Source organism: Lissotriton vulgaris, chromosome 10, assembly GCF_964263255.1.
Source record: "Lissotriton vulgaris chromosome 10, aLisVul1.2, whole genome shotgun sequence".
In the NCBI taxonomy this organism is placed as follows: Eukaryota; Metazoa; Chordata; class Amphibia; order Caudata; family Salamandridae; genus Lissotriton; species Lissotriton vulgaris.
Genome location: NC_141698.1, coordinates 412,210,945 through 412,233,223, shown reverse-complemented (window position 1 = coordinate 412,233,223; position 22,279 = coordinate 412,210,945). Strand labels below are relative to the sequence as shown.

General features: G+C 48.3%; 1 protein-coding gene across 3 annotated transcripts in view; it reads left to right on the top strand.

Moving 5' to 3' along the window:
- The first annotated feature begins 7,766 nt into the window (after positions 1-7,766).
- The window catches only part of LOC147685313 (calcium-regulated heat stable protein 1-like), a 231,090-nt gene continuing 216,577 nt past the window's right edge, over positions 7,767-22,279 (top strand). The window contains exon 1 of one of the 3 annotated variants that reach the window (XM_086941232.1): positions 7,767-7,955. The gene's annotated coding sequence lies outside the window, so the exon portion shown is untranslated. Of the gene's footprint in view, positions 7,981-8,435; positions 8,520-22,279 lie in introns of those variants that run through there. The other 2 variants (XM_086941234.1, XM_086941233.1) reach the window with 2 other exon arrangements.

Genomic DNA, 22,279 nt, shown 5'->3' with positions numbered 1-22,279 from the left:
GAATTGTGAAAATATTACATGCACCAAATACTAAATGTGTAAGGTTAAATAAGTACAACACATAAACGAGTGTTTAGTGCGACTATCTTAAATATGAGCTTGGTAAATACATCAATTCCTTATAAACACAGAAGAAATATTCAAATGGATTGGATTAAAATATAGCAGTTATGGTATGCGTGTCACTGCTGTACGCCAGTTATTGTTTAAATAACCACAGTCTCTATACTTTAAAGGAGAAGAGCGTGCCAAGACACAAAATTTGATTTACTTCCTTTTTAGGTTTTCAAATACTTTTGTCCCTTAGTGTGCGTGTCACTGTTGTCACGCAAAACAAAAATAGAGTAATGTTCAAAGTATTTCCGTTCCTCAGTGTGCGATGCAGTAATGCCCCAAAACGTACCTTTTATTCTTCCTTTGTAGAGTAAACAATTAATTTTCACGAATGTCCAACTAAGTCGTTGCGATATGAAATGAGATTACTGCTGTTACCGCGATCAAAGTACAAATACAAATACACCGATAAGATGTAAACATCAGATTTAAAATGGCCGACACGTTGGCGTCATGACGTCGGGACGCATTCTGTCATGATCGTGATGGCTTAATACGTGTTACCCACAATCCTTTTGACTTCCTTTCTTGCTGCGAACATCTTGACAGGTACGCTCTGTTGAAGCTGACGCCCGAAAAGAATGCTGACGTCTTAACAGGAGTGTTCAGTGGTAGATGATGACTGAAGGGAATCCTTGAGCGAGGTGAGTTTAAAAAATGCTCATACCGCGTTTGCACCATTTTACGATGAACCTTTCTTTAAAGAAAGTACTTGGTTTTTCCAAAGGCATAAAATATAATCCCAAGAAATACTCCAGGCAAAACCAATCCTCAAAGTCGTATCTCCCCTAATGAGGTAATTTACTTCCAACTTCAAAACCCCATTATAGGGAGAGAATTAACTAAAATACATCTTGGGTACAAGTATGAGGGTTGAATTTCCGCTCTACTCAAGATGTTATGAAAAAGACTTTAAGCTTTACAGGAAAGAAAAATTAAAACAAGACAGTACCTTCCAAATTGAATCTTCACAGGTCAAAAAAATAGATTCAGAAGTAGTATGGTGTTGAGATCCTTCCATCCTTATCCCATCCTCCGTCGCCAAGTGTAAAGAAGTCCAAGGATAAAATTAAGTATTTATTCAGGATAACGGATCCCATCCACAGGAGAGCTGTCATCAGTACAATCCACAAACTCCAACTGCTCTTACTCTATACATAACATTCTAAGACCTAATACAGAGTATTCTAAGGCTCCTTGCAACAAACATCAGGATGGCACACATAGTTACCTGGGGCTTCCCCCATCTGTAACAAAGCTCTCTGCATAACCCACAAAAGCGGTGCAGCAGTCACCAACTGGCCTGAAACCCTGCGAAAAACCTCCCAAGGGCCCTTGACAGCTATACCTCCAAATGTATATCCTCAGCGTAACGGCCTTACAACGCCGGATCAGCTCTGGCCCTCATTCGTACCACTTTACCCGTTCCCCTTTGGTCTGTCTTAGATTGTTTGAGCTTCACCGCCACCACCCCTAGCTCCCCTTCCTTAATGCCTACTTCCCTCCAATCTAAACCGGACACTCCTTTTTTTGCCAGCAGCTCCGACACCAGGAATGTGCCAAAATACATCCATGACATTAAGGCGGAGATTAACTTTATCTCTTCAGGACTCCTACAGATCCCTGGTATAACCTTCAAGAGCCTGATGAAAAGTGACTGACACTGGCCTCCTGACCCGGAGCCTGGCCCGCCTCTCCCTGACCGAGCATTCAAGAATACGCCAGCCAAGCTCACCCCCCGAAGGGGCATACACCCACCAAAGCTTGCCCATAAAGGCAATCCTGGACGACATCCTCCTCCCATGCCAAAATTTCCGCCTTCTTCTGCACCCCTCCCTCTATGAACTCCTGCCAGGCTTGTCTCCTAGTGGAGACGGCCAAAGACCCTACCACCAGTTGCAGCAACTTTTGTCTCCTATAGATCACATCCCCACAGGCACCGGTGTCTTGAAGGTGTCCACCTCTTTGGCCAGCCCATGGAACCTCTCCCACTGTGAATAAGACAAAGCATCTGCAATGTAATTGTCCACTCCTGGCACATGTCTGGCTTGAAACAAAATATCATGTTTCAAACAACTGAGAAAGAAAACTCTCATCAGCTTAAGCACCTGCTCGTCCCTGGTGGATTGCTTTATGAACACATTTACCACTGCCATGTTGTCCATGCTGAAAATGACCTTCCTATGTGCCATCTCCTGTGCCCACATTGATACTGCTACCACTAGGGAAAATAATTCCATGAACGCAATACTCCTCCTGCTATTCTTCCAGTGTCTTGGCCACTCTCATGCGCACCATATACCCTCCCCGTACAGTCCAAAACCACTAGCTCCTGCTGCACCCAAATATATTTGAACATCCCATTCCCATTCCTTAGGTGCTGTCATGGGAATGCCATTGAAATCCTCAACAAATCTGCACCAAATGTATATGTCTTCCTTCGTCCCCACGAACAAGCGCATGTGATGGTGCAGCAGTGCAAGGCACACCAAGGACCTGCTCAGTCTCCTACAAAAAGTTCTTCCTGTCCGTACTACTCTAGATGTTAAATGAAGATGCCCTAGCAGCACTTGTACCTCCCTAACCGTCACTTTCTGCCTGATCAAAATGTCATCTATCAGCATCTGCATCTGTAGCTTCTTATCCCTTTGTAGGCGTGTCTCCATAGCCACTGAGTTCAATTCAATTCCCAGAAATGACAACACTGTGCTTGGCCCTTGTGGCTGCTCTGGTGCCAAGGGCACCCCCAGTACCCCCATGAGCTCTTGGAAACGTGCCAGCTGTTGTTGACAGTCTGTCAAACCGGGCAGGCCTACCAGGAAGAAGTCATCAAGCTAGTGTGCCACCATCTCTTTATCTGTCTGCCACGAGAAAACCCATTGCAGGTAGGAGCTGAAATGCTCAAACAAGGCACAAGAGATGGAACAGCCCATGTGTAATGCTTTGTCCACAAATATTTATCCGTTGAACTGAATGCCTAGCAGCTGAAAATCCTCAGGGTGCACCGGCAGTAACCGGAAGGCAGACTTTACGTCACATTTTGCCATCTCAACACCTCTGCCCACCTTCTCAACCAATCCCCTGGCTACATGCACTGAGGAATATGAGACAGACGTCAATTCCTCAGAGAATAAATAATTTACGGAAGACCCCTCCGGCCAGAACAGGTGCTGTATCAACCTAAAATGGCCATACTCCTTTGGCACCACCAAAATTGGAGAAATGATCAGGTCTCTGATCAGCCAATCTGTGAATGGGTCCTCCATACACCCCTCACCAACCTCCTTGAACAACATCTACCTCACTACTGCCTCTTGTGAGGCCATTGACCTCAAATTCTGCACCCACCTGGTGCACAGTGGACCCTCGTACTCCAGCCTAAAGCCCTCCTTAAAACGGAGACTCAGTAATACGGCATCCTCCCGGCAGGGATAATATGCCAGTCAAGCATCCAGACACTCTTGTTTTAATGGGTTTACATGCTTTTCTCCATGTAACCCTGTGCTCCCCTCCCTCCCCTGCCCCCTGCTTTTCCTGCTGTCTATTGTAGGGCCCATTGTGCTGGAACACCTAGCTAAATTGCTGCGTTTGCCCATTGTATCCTGCCCCAACACATTGTCAAAGGGTGTCGTCCAGCACATTTAGAACATTTTCGAACCTTTTCGCAGACGGACCTCCCAATCTGCCTCACCTTCGTCTGCAAAAACCACAGTAGATGGACAGAATGCAGAACAATGTAATACATTCACCCCAGTACAGAGATCTGGGCCTAAATCCATCGTTTTTTTGCACTCCACACCACCCCAGTTCAGACATGGCCATATGCAAATCAGTCTGACCCTGTGCCTCATGGGAACAGTCCAGCCCGAACTGCCAAGCCATGCCTTCCATGGACTGGAAACAAGCTTCCGAGGACCGGTTTCTGGCATTCCAGCTGTCTTCAGCCCGGCTTGCTTGAATCCAGTGGTGTGGAGAGCATGGGACTCACGTCTGAGCATACCCATCCCACTCGGGTGACAAATGCAAAAAACCACAGTAGATGGACAGAATGCAGAACAATGTCATACATTCACCCCAGTACAGAGATCTGGGCCTAAATCCATCGTTTTTTTGCACTTCACACCACCCCAGTTCAGACATGGCCATATGCAAATCAGTCTGACCCTGTGCCTCATTGGAACAGTCCAGCCCGAACTGCCAAGCCATGCTTTCCCTGGACCGGAAACAATCTTCCGAGCTTCCGGTCCAGGGAAGGCATGGCTTGGCTTGGCTTGGCAGTTCGGGCTGGACTGTTCCCATGAGGCACAGGGTCAGACTGATTTGCATATGGCCATGTCTGAACTGGGGTGGTGTGGAGTGCAAAGAAACGATAGATTTAGGCCCAGATCTCTGTACTGGGGTGAATGTATGACATTGTTCTGCATTCTGTCCATCAACTGTGGTTTTTGCATTTGTCACCTTCGTTTGCATCAGCCCCTACCGAGGCCCTGTCATTGTGAAGAACATAATGATCCGACCCCCTTTGTCCTTACCTGACACCAAGGTCGGCACCTACACTGGATCCAGCCACCTAACCAGTCGTACAGGGGGTCGAACAGAGTTGTCCAGGGCCACTAGAACATCTCTGTTCTTCTGATTCGGAAACAGACTAGGCACAACATTACAACAGCTCCCCCATCCATCTGTGTCCCCCTGCTTCTTACTCAACAATCTCCCCCTGTTCTATACTATGTTCATTATAATCCATCTGTGTAGCCTCAATCTCTACCCCCAGCACCTGTTAGCTCTTCCACACATGCAGCTGCACTTTTGCACCTGCTGCAAATTAGCTCCTCTAGATCCACCACCAGGTACCAATGGGCTGTATGAAATCCTTCGGCTCCAGCCACTTGCTCTTGCCCTGTCCCTCTCAACGCTGAGACAGAGGCCACATTGACCCAACAGGGTTGTTCCAACACTGAGGTCACTTCCGACAAGGTCCGACTGTCCCGCAACACACTCCGGCTAGCTCCCCGGACTGTGCCATTGCTTCACCTCTGTAGCACAGAGCCGCATGTAAGTCACCACCGTCTGCCATATCCTACGCCTGCTGATCCTGTAAAGAAAAAGTAAGGTCTGGCAAGGAGGGGTTAGTAGCCCTGCCTTCTCCTGCCCTCCCTGGGACCAGACACCACAGTCTATAACTCCCCCTGTCCTGGTCCTCCACTTGGGTACCCCAACCTCCCGTACCCCTTTCCTCATTACCCCCGTGAATGTCCCGCCTCGGACAGGGGCTCCACCCTGCCACACCCTCCGGTGCGTATACACTTTGGCCGGTGGGATAGGTTCCGCTATATGTCCCTCCCCCAGACTCCCATTACTGCTCCTCCCCTTCACCCCACTCCAGCATAACCAACACTATGGCTGATGCAGTGCCCCATTCCCGTCCCTTACCCATGTCCTCCGCACCCTTCCCTCCCCATGCATCTCCCTGGCCTGTGGCTGCTTCTCCTGCTTCCAATCCCCTCCTCAGACCACCATGACCTGAGCCCCCAGAGGGCCCTCACAGCTCAAATGATGCAGTGGGGCTCCACCGGGGCCCTGGCTGTTTCTCCTCTTGAGCAAACTTCCCTTCCCCCAGCCCCACCCTTTTCCCTTGGTGCCCAGTGCCCGCAGCCGTAACTAAACCCCATTGTGTAGTCTCACCCTCCCCTTTTACCTTGTCACTTTTTTTTTTACCCAACAGGCCTCACCCCCTGCCTTTCCTCCCCCGCCCTGTACCACCTGAACTATGGCCCCCTTGTCCACATCTTCCCAGCCTGCAAACCCCCCCTGTCCCGGCCCCTTCCCCCTCAGCCAATCATCTGTTTCCTCCCATCTCCAAACCACTCGGGCCCGAGCAAATCCCTGCTTCCAACCTCCCTACTTCCTGTCACTCAAGGCTCAGCCGGCCGCTGTGACCTCATTGTGGTGCATGCCTTTCTTGGCCCCGCCCCTCCCTGCAAAAAAATTGAGAATTGGATGCTGCACTCCGCTTCTTTCTCTCTTTCTTACACACTCTTTCTGCTCCTCTGTCTGGAGTAAATTCACCACTTCCAGGACAAACTATGTATTCCTTTCTCTTCCTTTCCATAAATTCTTTGCTGCTCTCACCCCTATCTATTCACCATGCCACATTATTCCACTACACAAATCCACTCTACACCACACAATTCCAATACAACCTACATAATTCCCCTCCAACCACATACACCCACTACACTTCAAACTAAAACACATAGGTAAAAGACATCATCATTTACAACGCCAATAGCTCTAACTCTCTTAAATGCCAGACCTATTGCATTGCACATGCTTGCTTTTATTTCATCTTCTACAAAGGGAGGCTGGCACCAACTCCTTCATAGGAGCGTCTGCCTTATTGTTTTTTGCCTTTTCTTTAGCCTTTTTTTGCACCTTGTCTGTGGATTGTTGGTTTAATTATGCTTCTGTTTGGGTTTTAGTATGGCTATTGTTAGTGATATTATCCTTTCTGTCCGGGCTCATACCTATTAGCTGGTGGCCGTTGGTGCTATTACTACCAAGGCCGGACTGGCTACTGGGAGTTTTGGTGTGCTGTCAAGCTGGGGGCTGGTTTCACTGCGGTGGGGGGTGATTTCGTTGATGGGACCTGCTGTGCTTCTAAATAAACAAAGCAAAACTAATAGCTTTAAGCACACGTAGGTCCCCATCAACAAAATCAGCCCCCAGCTTGGCAGCACACCAAAACGCCTGGTGGCCAGTCCGGCCCTGCTAACTACTGTCCTTAACATGCATGCACCACTGAGTATCTTAGTCAAGTGCTGAAGCGTGTACATGAAGCAGTTTTGTAGAACCATAGTGAAATGGACCCTGTTGTGACACCATAAGCCAGGGGCTTCAAACCTTTTCTGTAATTAGAGCTACTTCTGTTCAATGAAAGTGATCCTGAGCTACTAATATTATTAGTGTTGTAATAGTGACCACGAAAGATAAGACAACTTTAGTGGCCACCCCATTTAAGATTACCAGCAGTAACCACGGCTGTGCATCATGCAGAGCTGCCATCATTAATGTAAAAAGGTTTTTTCAATTTGGGATTCCTCTGCATTGATACTGGGCAGTAACAATTGCATTGCCCCAGTTACAAGGGTAATATTGGTAATATTGCATGGTTTATTATTCAAATATAAGCTTTAAATATATTTAGGAAATTCATTTTACCCCAAACTTCATTATGAGTTTTGAAAACACACACATCTTCATTGCAAAGACATACCTTTCAATTTTGGGATACTTATGTTCATTCAACCCCCCAAAAAAGTTTCTGTTTTAGTTTTCTGTGCTGGACACAGGAGATACTTACAGGTAACTGGGGAGCTACCACTAGCTCACGAGCTATTCGTTGGAGAAACCTGCCACCCATACACAAACTTAGGCTGAAGCCACTAACTCCCCCTCCCCCACTTGTCACGTGTTGCCCTCCCCCCAAACAAAAATTCACGGAGCCTGACAGGTTCCAATCAATGAAAAATTACTTTCATTCATTAAAAAAAAAAAACGAATAGCCGATTGGCTTTGTCGAAGCTTCTTTAAATTACTTTGTTTACATTTCCGTACACTGGTATCAAATTGTGTTGCTGCAGGCGCTGAACACGGAGTTGGAGAGCTGTGGGTGGGTGGAGTTATGGAGGAGGCGTGGGGCCAGGAGAGCAGGGCTCAGAGATGAGACGGGGGGAGGAGTCAGAGGGCTGTCCTTACTCCAGCTCCACACTCAGGACGGCACCAGGGTGGTACGTTCAGCGCTCGGTACCACAGACGCGACCTTCGGTGGAGAAAAGCGGGTGAGAACTTCGGAGTCAGGCCAAGGTACCGGTGATTTTTTTGTTTCCCTTTTGATGAGAGTTATGACGTTGCTTATGGTCCCACGTGCTTTGCAGAAATATAGTGCCCGGGCAAACAGCACGTCTGCATGATTGTTGAGGAAAAAGGTTAACAGTAATGACCACCCCACCCCCCTTTCTCGCTGTAGTGTTCTCTAACTTTCAAGGGGAGTTTGAGAATTGTAAAATGTAGGGTGCAGATAAGTCAGTTGCCTTGATAGTGTCGCGCCGGGGCACCGCTTACATGTTGCCCTTCTCAGCCAGGAAGCGAAGGGGGCGCTGAGGGTATCTGTGGAAATTCCCGCGTTCGGCGCGCGCAGGGCAAGGGGTGTGCGCTCCCTGTAGGAGGCAGACTTGAGGTGCTTGGATGATACTAAAGTGGGGGTAGTGTTGGTACTTACATAGCAGAATCGAAGCAGGGTCCTGGCATGAGGGCTGGAAGTACTACTGTGCGAAGATGGGCGGGTGTGATGGAACATGAGATGCATTCGCTACAGTCTGCGTTTGCATCGATATTTTCTTAAGGTCGGTCCTGGCAGTGCGTGTTTTGTGTACTTGGGGAGAGGGGGCGTAGTCTCCTAAAGCATGTGACCCCGCCCTGGTTAATTTGTAAACCAAAGTGTATGGAGATAAGATGGCCACGTGTGTCTCTTGGGCTGCTGCGTCCAGTTGGCAGAGAGGGGGGGGGGGGGTCCCTTGCCTTCAACTCACGTTTAATGCCTCCTCAACACAACGAAGTGCTTCTAAAGAGGTGGCAAGTGTGTGCATGAGGGTTAGATGCCCAGTCGCCAACGAACCCAGGATTTTAGCTTGCAGCATCTTCGCTTTTAAATATTGACACCGTGCGATGTTAAAAGCGAAACTGTAAGTCCCAACATGCAAAGGTCTGTTGACTAACATGTCAGGACTGCCGAAAAGTATCACACATGGCCGCTTTTTGACCGTGTATTTCCTTTTGTCTATTTCACAAATATTTTCCCAGCACTTTTATACATACGCCTTTAATGTACTTTGTTTGCCTAAAGACAACCGCACACCGAGCCATTTCTTCTAAACTCTAAAATGAGTTTAACTTTCTGTGATTGAAACAAATAATATTTTGTCTAATGGAATTATCCATTTCCAAGTACCGCCGCAACCCTATTTTGGAGGAAAGATCTGTATTAAAAAAAACATGCAGCGGGAGCAATGCCCCTCGAGTGAAGGAAACAGGAAATTCTCATGTGAGGCTGGGCTGCTCCTTATTTTTCAGAGTTTTTCTGCAGCACGAATACTGTCGAGTTCTTCCGTGGCACTTGCAATGTCACTCAGACAGCTTACTTGAATTTGAAGTTTAATGGGGCATAAAACTGTTAATACATACAATTTGCTGCTCTTTAGAATTTTATTACGCAAAGCAAGTACATTTGATCAGATTTGTAAGATTAGCATGTTTACGGAATTAATAACTTTTTGTTCGAGTAATATATTTTCAGTAACCTGACAATTTTATATTTTACTTTGGAGGACATTGTGTGAACGTTCTATTTTTCTCTGCTGAAGGATTTTGTGCATTTTTAAAACTTAAATCAAGCCGAACAAATTATGATAATTCTCGCTTTTAGTACCCTTTAAAGGAAAACATCGGCATAATAATCCAATTAGTACATTTTAAAATAATACACCCTCAGCTGCTGTGTTTTTACCGGCGCTCGATTGAATTTTTAGGTAAACTGACATAAAGGAATATAACACCCATATCCTGTTAAAAAAGGCGCAATCATAGTCGGGGATGGAATCCAAAGTAGGCTAGACAAAAACTGCGTATGAGCCCAAAACCCACAGTGGAAACAAGTGCCTCTAACAAGCCCAAAACTGAAGGAGATTTGCCGTCCACCCCGATCGCACCCGGAGCAACCATTGTGAAATAAATTGTCTGGCGTTGGCGGCCAGCCTTTTGGCTTTGTCGATGCCGGTTGTATTTTGTATCACTTTATTGTGGAGGAGCTTCCATGACTTCGCCTATATATATTTAAAAAAATCAGTCTTATAAAGCACTTCCATAGTAGTCTCTGGCTCTGAGTGGATCTATTTTGTGTGCAGATCTGCCCTTTGTGAAAGAGAATGTCACTCAAAATGAATGAAGTTATGCCCTTTGTGAAAGAGGATAATGTCACTCACAATGAATGAAGTTAGCCAATGGAGTTGCCTGACCCATTACCCCATGGTGAATGCTGTGGACAGAAAAAAAATCGCCTTATGTAATGTACTGAGATATAAAAAAAGGACCTACTTGAAAGGCGCTATATATTGTGTTGCTAATTACTTTGGCCTTGTTTGGCGAAACGCCACAAAATTGTGTATCTAGGGAAACAGGGCATCCAGAGTTCCAGGCAGATTTCAAGCCGAGATCTGAGTGATTGCCACCACCTCAACCAGGAAGTGGTCACTCCGGGTTTAGTCCAGAATCCTAAAGAAAGACATAAGTGAGCATAGTAGCGATACCCTGACCCCCTAGGCCTGGTGGTCGGGTCCTGGGGGACTCTGCCTAGGGCGAAAATGTATATTTTTTTTCCCCGTAAATTCACAAAGGAGCCACAAAACGGTAGGAAAATCCGAGCCTGTCTGGGGAGGGCCGGTTATATTTTTGGGAGCAGACGGAATGCATGGCTCCCCTACCCAGGCTGATTTTGGCCCGGGGACCCCACCCCTCCAGGGTCCGAAATCTTATTTGGAGGCAGAGTGCATGGAGCCTTCTTCTCCAGGCCGATTTCAGCCCGGGCCCCATACCCCGGCACCAATGGATTTTTCTCATGGAGGTGGCTCGCGACCCCACCTCCCTGAGTCATTAATGCCCCATTGACCCCATCTCGCGGGGCCAACTCACTAGCACTGTTTGGCGGATTCTACCCCTGGAACATAGCAGTTGCAGGCAGGAAAACCTGTATTTGCTCCCAGCTGACCGGGGCTTTTTTAAATGTCCAGCCATGTGGGAGCAAACTCAATCTGCACCCAGCTGGCGGGAGATTTGAAAATGCTTCAGCTGGCTGGGAGGCAGACTGTTGATCTGTTTTCCTGTCCGCGCTGATGCAGGCAAACTCATCAAAGTATTGTTCCCGGCCTGAGGGAGCAGCATTAATAGCTGCTCCCTCGAGGTGGGAACCATATGGTTGAGTTGGCTGGGACCTTTGGGCTCCCCACAAGTATGTTGTGGGTGACCTGGGTGGGCACCAGACCACCCACCTTTAAGTAATGAGGGCCCCATGGCTAGGGATAGGGTCCCCAAGGCCAATAGCACCTCGGGGAGGAGTGTCCCGCTCCCCATCCTATTTAAATAAATCCCCCTCTTCCTAGGGACGGGGTCCCCTGGGCCTAAAAATGCTCGGGGGGGGGGGGGGGGGGCTACAGCCAGTTTAATTGCAGGGTTTTAAAGGAGGACCATTCCATCTTAACACTGGCATGGATGTCAGCGGTTGGAACGTGAGTAGGCTGGGCGCCAAAGAGTGATGTCGAGGGTCAGCTATGTTACTTATAAAGTAATGTTACAGTAACTGGATGCTTGTAAAACTGTGGGAGCACAAACTTCTGTAAGAAGCATGCTCATAGCACCTTCCCTGGACAGCATCTCCAAGTGTTTCCACTTTGGCACATATTGTAATGCCCACCTCTCAAGCACTTAATTCCACTCCATGTTGTTTAAGCTTTGAACATAACATTTGTTGTTATTTGTTTGAATATGTTGTCTCATGGTGGACTAGGTGTGCAAACAACAAGATCAGAGGCATGTTTGACGAAGGCTAAAATTCAGCTACAGACTAGATGCAAGAAGTATCGTTGGTAGAAATGAGAACTGGGCAAGCAGAAAAGCATGAATGTGGTGGTTTGCAGCAATGGTGAAAGCAGAGCCTAGGTCACACAAGATCTCTGGGGACCGAGAGCAAGAACCCAGCCATAGTCTATGACTCTATTCCCAAAGCACACAATGGTGTTGGAATAGTGTCAATAGTTCCAAGAAAGGAAAAAAATGAAAAATATTCCTTTTTTTAGGTGTCCCCTCACTCACCAGGGTTGCCCCACGGTGACATGCTTCATCATAGGGGCCATCCTATGATGACAACATTCGGACTGGAGGGGTTTGCCTAGGTGAGACCGATTGTGGTATCCCGGCAGCAAATCTACCAAGATATTGTACCCCTACCGATTCCATGGGGCACAGTTAAGCCTCTTTTCATGACCACGTGATTACGTTTGGTTGCTTAGGTACCAGATGCATGCCTCATTTATTTGCAGCATTAAATTAATTATTATTATTTCGTATTTAATAGCTTATTAGGCTTTAGATAAGGAGTGGCGAACACGGGGCTGGTCCCTGTGTAGCCCTGAGGAAGTGCTAGGGGGACGCACGAAACATGTTGGCAGGCAGGAGTTGTTAGGTACACCTAAACCCATTACAATTTAGGTATCCTACCATTTCTACCCCATTTTTAGCTTTACCACCTAGGAGCCAGAATAAAGTATTTGCAACTCACTAGGCAGGTAATTTTAACTAATCACATATACTGCACTCCTTCACATCACATTCCTTGCACCACACATAAGTGCTCCTACGTAATTCCGCAAGTCGCAGCACGCCCCAGTCCGTAGAGGGCTGGGATGGCCCCTATGATGAAGCATGTCACTGTGGGGCAACCCTGGTGAGTGAGGGGACACCTAAAAAAAGGAATATTTTTAATTTTTTTCCCTTTTTCTTTCTTGGAACTATTGGCACTATTCCAACACCATTGTGTGCTTTGGGAATAGAGTCATAGACTACGGCTGGGTTCTTGATCTCTGTCCCCAGAGATCTTCTGTGACTTATTAATACTAGGAGGGTGAGCCCTAGCCTTTCTCCCTCTACCTCCCCTTTTGTTAATGAAAGCAGAGCCTCCCTGCAACAGTGTGGTACTGAGCAAGCAACACAACACAGGTGGGGTCAGGGCAGGCAACACAACAAACGGAGGCGGCGCAAAGGTTGAAACAACGAGAAGGGGTGTGGATTATGGCCAGAACCTCTTAATTTGGACATAGGAAACCATGTTCAAGTCTGTGTTGGCTCAAAATCCCTTTGTTCTGGGTAAATCACTACATCTCTCCAGGCCTACAAAATAAATATGACCTTGAGTGAAGCAACTGGTGTTCATGTAAAGCTCTCCGATACCTACTCTGGGCTATGCCAGTGTACAAAAAAAAAAACGTGAGGGAGGAAGAGGGGGGGATTGCGGGGCGAGATAAAGCAATAGGGGGCAGATTTGAGTTTCACAGAATCGCACAGCAGCTACGGGAGGGAAAAAATGAAGTAACATGGAAGGGAATATGGTAGACGGCCGGAAAATACAAGCACTTGCAGAAGTGCTTGAGCACAAAAACAGAAACTTCATAATGGGAGCCGAGTACTTAGCCCATGCTCCAGGGGAGGGGCAAACACTAGAAGAACACATGATGCCTCGTGCTGCGACAAATGGGAGCAAAGCAAATGCGTGACAATGAAGGTAACCAATGTTAAGCTATGAGCGATCTGTAAGTCTAATGATTGTATGCAAAATGTCTTGAAGACACAGCTCATGATCTGTCTATGCAAGACCCAAAAAGGATGGTTTCAATTGGAACAAGCATTTACAATGCAACGGTTTCGCCTTTGGAAAAGTTAGAGCTATTGGCATTGTAAATGACAAAGTTTGTATTTACGTGTTGGTTTTGAAAACAGATAAAACAAGATGTAAAAAAGTAACTACGATCGAGAATATAACAGACTACTATTTTATTAAAAGATGTACGTAAGTATTGGTTTCTTCAAGTCATATATTTGATATGTTTTGCAGACATTTTTGTTCTCTACGATGTAGAAAGGGCAGGGTTAATAACATCGACTTTTTATTTTTCTGACAAGATATATACTGTTGGTGAATAGCATTTTGTGTATACATCTTTTTATTACCATTATAAGAAGGCAAAAGAAAACAAGAACGGAGAGTAGATCACAACCAAGAATGGTATCAATATTTCGCTCAATATGTCCCTCCTGCCGGATCTCATTGCACACTGTAAGATACGAAAAATCGGGGTTCACAAAAGTGGCTCTTCGGCTGTCAAATGGAGGAAATCAGAAGCGGGAATAGAGTGTTTGAGGGGTCTCGCGAGAGAGGGGGCAGAAAACAAATGTGCAGTGATGGGGAACATCTCAGTGGTGCAGGACAGGGAAAATGTGAGGGGCGGGTAAGGTGTTTAAAGTACGACGAGCATAGCAGTTGTGTAGGATCAGTGGCTAGGGAGGTTTCCGTCCGTCATCATTGTAGGGGCAGGGTCTGGTGGGCAGGTTGTCTGCCTAGGCCTCGGTGTAGGAATACATCCCAGATATCATTGAAAACATGTTCCTGGTCGTTCAGTCTGTATATCAGACGGTCATGTGGGGTTGTCACAGCAATACTCTCTAGCCAGTCTTTCTGGGTCGTGCAGTGCGGGTGAATCATCTGGGAAGTATGCACAGCTTATCTGCTGTCAGTACCAAGGCTAGCTAGTGTTTCTCGTGGATGGTAAGATATCCATCCAGACTTTGTTGGTGTCTAATTTATAAATACTGTGGGGGGGAACCATGCAGGAATGCCTGGGCTCGAGCAATTAATGGGAACACAGCTGCGGAGTGCTGATTTGCGTACCTGATCTCAAGCTGCGGCCGGCTCCGACATGGCAAACACGGGAAGACTGTCAGCGCAGTGGGGAAGGCCGATGTGGAGCTGAGGTGCCGGTACCATCTGGTGGTGAAGAATGCTGCTGGATCCAGTTGCTTGAGGTGCTCCCTGACATCGGAGGAGCGGAAGGCGGTACCCCCCCCCCCCCCCCCCCCGAGCGGAATCAGCAGACCGGCTGGTGAGGGGGAGAGCCGAGGCTTGCTGTGGGCATTGCGGGAGATGGACCTCGGAAGAACTGAGAGGGAGACCCGCTCCCGGGACTGATACACTGTGGGGTGTTTTGTTGCCACCTGGGTGGCTGCGGTGCTGAAGATTGCTGCATGGCTACTGCTTGAACAGCCAGGTCTTGAGTTGCTTCCTGAAGGCGAGGTGGTCCTGGGTCAGGCGTAGGTAGGTCGGGAGGGAGTTCCATGTCTTGGCGGCGAGGTAGGAGGTGAGGTAGGTAGGAGGTGATTGTGCATGACACAATCATGCACAATCATGCACAATCATGCATGCTTTTACTGTGCATGCCGTTACAACGCTGGCAAATCAACGATCGTGTTGTTACCACGCATTCTATTATCATGCAAGTCATTACAACGACTTGTTTTAGGGAAGTGATGGACTTTGGAATAGTATATATTACTATTCTAACTTCAGTCTGTGCAATAGTAGGGAAGGTGTTGGATTTAAAATCCAACAGCACGTTCCCTAATGTAAGTTGTTTTAACGACTTGTCCTGTATTGCCCGCGTTGTAATAGTACTGCGTAGTTCTGGCTGTGTGGTGAAGGCTGTTTCCCATCGCAGAATCCCAGTGGCCCAGGGTAAAGTGATAGCTTCAACAGTTGCTACCTAGCTCCAAGCAGGAGTTCCCATAACATAGGCACAGAGAAGTGGGAGATCTATGCACCTGGTCGTCACCAAACAGTCCCACCATCACACTTACCACTCAAATGACAGTGTTCAGGGAGATATAATCAGCAGCCCCTTGCAAACAATGTATTCGTGGAACTACTAAGGGTAGTCATGTCTCCATTCTCCTCATTTTACTGTCAGGGTAGTCACCCTCCAGCCACAAGAATGCAGGCAACAGCCTTCTACTATCTGGAAAGGCTTTTGTCAAACCCATCTAGTGTCATGCTAAACCAGGGGCACATAAACTGGGTCTTACTTTGTTTTTATAATTAATACCATGAACCAAACTTTCAGGGTGGGCATCAGAAGACATGTGCTCCACCATTTGAAGAATTTCCCTTTCCATGGTTGTATTCTTTACCTGCATATTCTCCCAGCATGCTATGGTCATGTGTTTTACGGCTTCCTTCGAGCACAGCCCAAAGGTCTCAATATTACCCCAATATATGCATTGAACCATTGCTTTATGCTTTCAGCTCCTGAGCAGATCAGCAGTCCTTGCTGAAGCAGTGGTCTAGCGGTAATCTGGTGGTGGACAGTCTGTGAGCTGGACTGCTGTGCTTATCGCAGAACCTAATTTGCGCTAACACGCAAATGATGCCTTTTTATTATACAGGTTTGAATCCTCAGATTGTATGCTATCCCAGAAAGACTCCTCCATACTCCCAAAACCCTGCTTGAAAAACTGACCTTGGTGTAAAACTTTTGATGGCTGCCTCTTTTCTTTCAAATAACCCTCTCTCCTTACCTGCCATCCTCTGCATGCCTCCTCCCTCTAAGGTGGGGAGGAGATGTGGCCTTATGGCTAGAACTGCTGACTTGAGGACTGGAAAACAGGTTGAAGTCAGTGTTGGCTAAACATCTGGTCATTCTGGGCAAACCACGTAATCTCCACATGCCCACAAATAATGAATCAGACCTGTTGTAGTGTAATCCGGTGCACACATAAAACGCTCTGATGCCCTTGGGCCAAGTTTGCAGTATTTAAAAACAGCAAATCTAGATAAGGCACGTCTATGTTTGCATTAATGTTTATTATTGTATTTCTTCTGAAAATAGCCAACACCTTATTTCAAACATCAAAACCTCTCCCTCTATGCAAATCATGCACCTGCAACCTACCAATACCCACCGATCTCTAGTTCATTTTTGTATCCCCATCAGCATGAACTCACATACATACCGCCCCAAAGATTTCACCTAATTCCTAATAATTTCATCCACCACACATAAGTACATGTATGGAATGGTTTCCTTGAGTGGACTAGAGTAACCCCAATAAAAAATAACCACAAGATTAACTACCAACCTTGGCCTACAGAGCAGAGTGACACCCAATGTAAAGTGTTTCAACGCATCGTCAGGAGTAGAAAGCGCTACATAAATGCAATTAAAATACAAAAGAAGAATTCAGCTTGGGAGCGAGATTGTTTGAACGAGCGGTGTAACATTCAGCGAAGGGTTCATGCGTCCCTACCCGGTTGTATTAAATCATATTTGCTGAGAAGTACTTAATATTTTCAAATTTAGAGATGTAGTAGGGCGTGGTCCAGGAACTAACCCAATGGTTCAAAGTTTGCAGTGGAAAATACAACTTTATTCACAACGCAACCCTTTGAGCTCCTAACCTGTGACACAGGCGAAGTCACCTATAATCCACCACTATCTTTCATGAGTTAATAATGTTTTATTTATCGTAGTTTTTGTATGATAAAAGAAGCTTGGTTCATCCTGTTTACTTTTCTTGTCTGTAATGTCATGGCAAGTTATTAATTTATTTATGGGGAGAGTGACATTTATTTTTTTCTGTTGATCTGCACGTTTTTATGAAGCAACCTCTCCGTCTCAAACGGAACGCAGCAATGCTACCTTGGTATCCCTTTGCCAGGTAAAATACTGCTATTGTGCGCTGTCCACACGGACATTTAATTCATATCAGATGTCCACGGTATGTTAGACGCCGCTTTCAGCTTTCAATAACTCATAGCGCCGAGAAGCCCTCCTCTTACCTGATGCGAACGATCCTTTCCACAAACAAGGCAGCCAGTATTCCCACGATAGCGAGCACGAGCAGCTTCCCCATGACGGCGGCAAGCAGCAAGCAGCTCCTCTGTTTCCAAGAGCGGTGGGAACAAACATTAACTAGAGAGAGAGGTACAGCGCGAGGTGTGTCCCAGGAGCCGAGGGCAGGTGGGCAGGGCTCGCTCTCTAATTACCCAGTGCGTAATGTTGCTTAAAGGGCCCCTCCCCAGCCGTGAGTCTTATCCAGGGCTGCAGAAGCATGTTTTTTCTGCATTTCAATTCTTTATTAAATTTTTTGCCATATTAATCGAACAATGATCAGTAAACAAATATCTGCATAGAAACATAAAATGCCAAAGATACAATATGAAGCATAAGCAAAAATAATACAAAAAAGAAAAGAGAAGAAAAAAACAAGTCAGGTCCCGGGCCGCGCTGTGATTGGCTGGCGTCACGAGGGTGTCCCGGGCCGGCAGCCAATCACAGCGCGGCCCGGGAATGACGTCACGGGGGTGTCCGGGGCTGGCAGCCAATCGCAGCGCGGCCCGGGACAAAGGGGCAGGGCTTAAAAAAAGCACCAGAAACTCCCCCGAATCGCGTTTTCAAGAGAGTGCGATTGACAGCCTCTGTCTCCCAATGGCTAGCCTCCATTTATGGAGCTAGCCAATGAGAGGCAGAGGCGGTGCCGACATCCCTACTGAAAACAAAAGTTTTCGAACTGGGAGGGGCACTGACGTGCCCCTTGCCAGGTCGAAACCTAAAAAGTGAGTGCATCCATGTTTAGTTTTGTGGCCTTTCCTATCAAAGGCGAGAGACCCACCTGCAAACATTTTGTTCCATTTTTATATGTAGACATGTAGGGAAACTGGGTGGTTGGCAATTTGTGGATCGCAACAGATTCCAGAACTATCCATTACTAAATGTGAATGAAGGAATGCTGTTAGCCATTTACACAAACTTTCAAGTTTTGCGGGGCATTATGGTAAAGGGAGCAAAGTCTGTGCAAGTTACACCACCCTGGAAACTTCTGGGCATTTAGTTCTCAAATAAACATGAGGGGTTGTTAGTGAACTTTAAACCTAAAACCACCACTTTTGCAGGTTGGTCATGGCATCTCAATAAGGGCTAGCTTCAAATAAATAGTACTAACTGTGGTGAGGGTGTGTGGGTAGGCCTAAGCGACGAGCATGGCCACGTGCGCAGGGGTGGAAGCGCGGAGCATCAGCCAGTAAACCACACACTCGTCTCATTCGGAAGTGACGTGCCTGAGCGCGCGTCCTTCTTTTATTGGACCCCGCAGGCCACGCCTGGCCTGTGGATGCGTACGTGCGTCTGCTAGAGTGCTAACCGCACTACATCTCTATCCAACTTTCAACAATTTCAAAATGTTCAGTAAACTGTTCATGAAACGAGCATACAATGATGAAAAGGTACTTGCGTGCTCCCCGGTTGCAGAGTTCAGGAGCTCAGGTGGCAGACATAGTCATTGAGTTTTGGATTGGGACGGGGGTTGGGCCTCAGACTGTAACGGGGCGTGCGGCCCGAGCCTCGATCCCCGTGGTGGGCCTGGCTCCGGACGGGGGTGGAGTGTGTTGGTGCCTCAGGCTCTGGTGTGAGGCCCCCGCCGTCTGCTGCAGAGCTACTCGCCACTTCTGGTGCTGTCGCTCCGGGTGTTTCGGGGATGTCCTCCTGGGCTTCGGCACTTGCATTGCCGGCTGGAGTGATTATTTTGAACCACGACGAATTCCTTGACACCTCTTCTCCCTCCTTGTTGGCGGTCACCATGGTGCCCTTCGTGTTGGTGACCGTCCACGGCCCTGGTTCATAGAAGGTCCGAAACTTTCCTCCGGGTCGTCGATTCTTGATGATGACCCGGTCTCCTCGATGTAGTTGCCTTGGGGTGGCCCTGCGGCGGCTGCTCGCCCGCATGTTATTCCTGCGCCGGCGTCTTTGTGCGCGTTCCTGCATCTCAGCCAGTTCCTCATCTTCCCGCCTTGGCCCCGGCGGCACGGGGAGAAAGTCCCTACGTTGGCCTTGAAACATCAGCGACCACGGGCTTCTCAGCGTGGTGCAATGGGGCGTTCCACGGTACTCTCTCAGGAATTCGTGCAGTCTCTGTTCGGGGTCGGCTTCTTCAACCACTGCGATCCTGAACATTTTGTTAAGTGTTCGCATGAACCGCTCCACCTCCCCGTTGGCTTGTGGCCACTGGGGAGTGATGCGCCGGTGGGTGATGCCTCGCGTCGTCATGAAGGTGGCAAACTCCGCTCCCTGGAAGGGAGGGCCGTTGTCGCTTTTGAGTTCACCAGGCAGGCCGAATAGGGAGAACATCTTTTCAAGTGCTGGCCCCACTTGGGCAAAAGCCGTGGATTGTATTTTCTCTACGAGGGGGTATTTGGAATAGGAGTCTATGACCACCAGAGTATGCCCCTCACCGGGGAAGCTTCCAAAATCCACACTGACCTTTTCCCATGGAGCTGTGCAGGCTTCCTCCGTGATGATGGGGACTGGTCGTTCCGGGTCGCTGGTTAACTGGCAGGACATGCAGTTCTTGACATACTCGTCCACGGTGCTTTCTAGTGCGGGGAACCACACCTTCTCGCGCATGCGCGCCTTCATCTTGGTGACCCCTTGGTGAGCTCCGTGTGCCAGTTGGGTGGCCCGATGTCTGAGTCGCCTTGGTATCACGAGGCGCGTCCCTCTTAGGAGTGTGCCCTCCTCCGTGGCGCTGAGTTCATGGCGGATCTGCCAATACTTGGTGAGGGTTTCCTTGTCCGCCGCCGACCAACTCGGGGGGGGGGGGGGGCCGGAGATAGTCCGTCCAGGACCCTTCTTGCACCGCCTGGAGTGACCGCATGTAGGGGAGGTCTTCTATGGCTGCCTCCTTGATTTCATCCAGAGTCATACACTGGGGGCAAGATGTGAGAGCCACCCACTGAACATAGCCATCGCACTCCTCATCAGTAGCTACCAGTTCTCGCGGCAGTGGGTGCCGTGACAAGTAGTCGGCTGGATTTTTGGCTCCGGGTCTGTAGATGACCTCCATGTCATAAGTTTGGAGCTGGATCACCCATCTCTCGATTCGTGGTGGTGGATGGGGAGCAGTGCCTTTGAAAAGTGGCACCATGGGTTGATGATCTGTGACCATGACGAATGCTTGTCCGTGTAAGTAAAGGTGGAAGTGTCCACAGGCCCACTTGATAGCTAGTGCTTCGCGCTCAATCTGGGCATATCTGGCCTCGGTGGGAGTTAGGGCTTTGCTCGCGAATGCTAGGGCGGTCCATTTCCCTGGTTCATGTTCTTGTGTCAGGACTGCCCCAAGTCCCACGGGGCTGGCATCCACGATTACCTCAGTCCGTATGAGAGGGTGGCGTTCTCTAGAAGCGCTTCTTTTATGCTCCGGAAGGCGTCTTGTTCTTTGGGGCCCCAGGTCCAGGCGGCATCGGCCTTCGTCAACGCTCGGAGAGGCTCGCTGCGTGTGGCCAGTCCTGGGATGAAACGGCCGCAATATGTGGCCATTCCGAGGAAGCTCCTCACTTCCGTGGGCGATTGGGGTGCGGGGGCGTCCTTGATGGACTTCGACTTTCGTGGGTCGATCTGGACTCCCTCCTGGTTGAACACGTAGCCAAAGAACTCAATCGAGGGCTGGAAGAATTGGCATTTCTCCTTGTGGAGTGTTGCTCCATGTGCACTGAGTCTCTTCAACACATCTCGCAAGTGCTTGTAATGTTCGGAGGCCGTGGCTGAGTGTATGAGGATATCATCGCTCACGTTGATGACTCCTGTCAGTCCTGAAAGCAGCTCCCTGATAGTGTTCTGAAACACCTCGGCGGCCGAGGATATTCCGAAGTTGAGTCGCTTGTACCTCCGGAGGCCCAAGTGGGTGCTGAAGGTGGTTATGAAGCGGCACTCTTCAGCGAGTGGCAGTTGATGGTATCCCGCATTAAGGTCTATTTTGGAAAACCACTTCGAGCCATTCACATCGGCTATGATGTCATCCATCGTCGGGGTCAGGTGTCTTTCCGGCTTGATTGCCGCGTTCGGCAGTCTCATATCTATGCATAGCCGGACCTCGCCCGGTTGCTTGGATTTTTCGACGATGACCATGGGCGACACCCACGGGGTGGGCCCGGTTACCTTTTCGATGACCCCCAATTTCTCGAGTTTCACCAGTTCCTTCTCCACCAATGGCCGCAGGTGGAATGGGATTCTCCGATGGCGGAGAGCGGTGGGGGTGACGGTTTTGTCAATGTGCAATTTGATCGGTGCACATTTGATGCACCCAAGACCTTTGAACAGCTCGGGGAAGCGTTCCAGAAGTTCTTCTACCTGGTGGTTCCGTATGTGGTTGGCAAAAGGAATGAGCTTCAGGTCCTCCGCCGTGTGGCTGCTTATTAGGGTGTCGGCCTCTCGATCAATGATATGGATCGTTGCAGTTATTTCCACGTCGTCAGCCCGTATGGGTGTGACTATTTTTCCTTTCAGGGGAAGTGGGGTGTCGGCGCCATACGCAAATATCTTGGTCTTGGAGTTTAAGACTTCCTGGCGGGGGCGCAGCTTGTTGAATTCTTGTAGGCCCATGACATTGACCCCTGTATCAATGACGGCCTTCACTTCGCTCTTCCCTACGTGGATCACACATGTTGGCTGCGGCCGTCGTC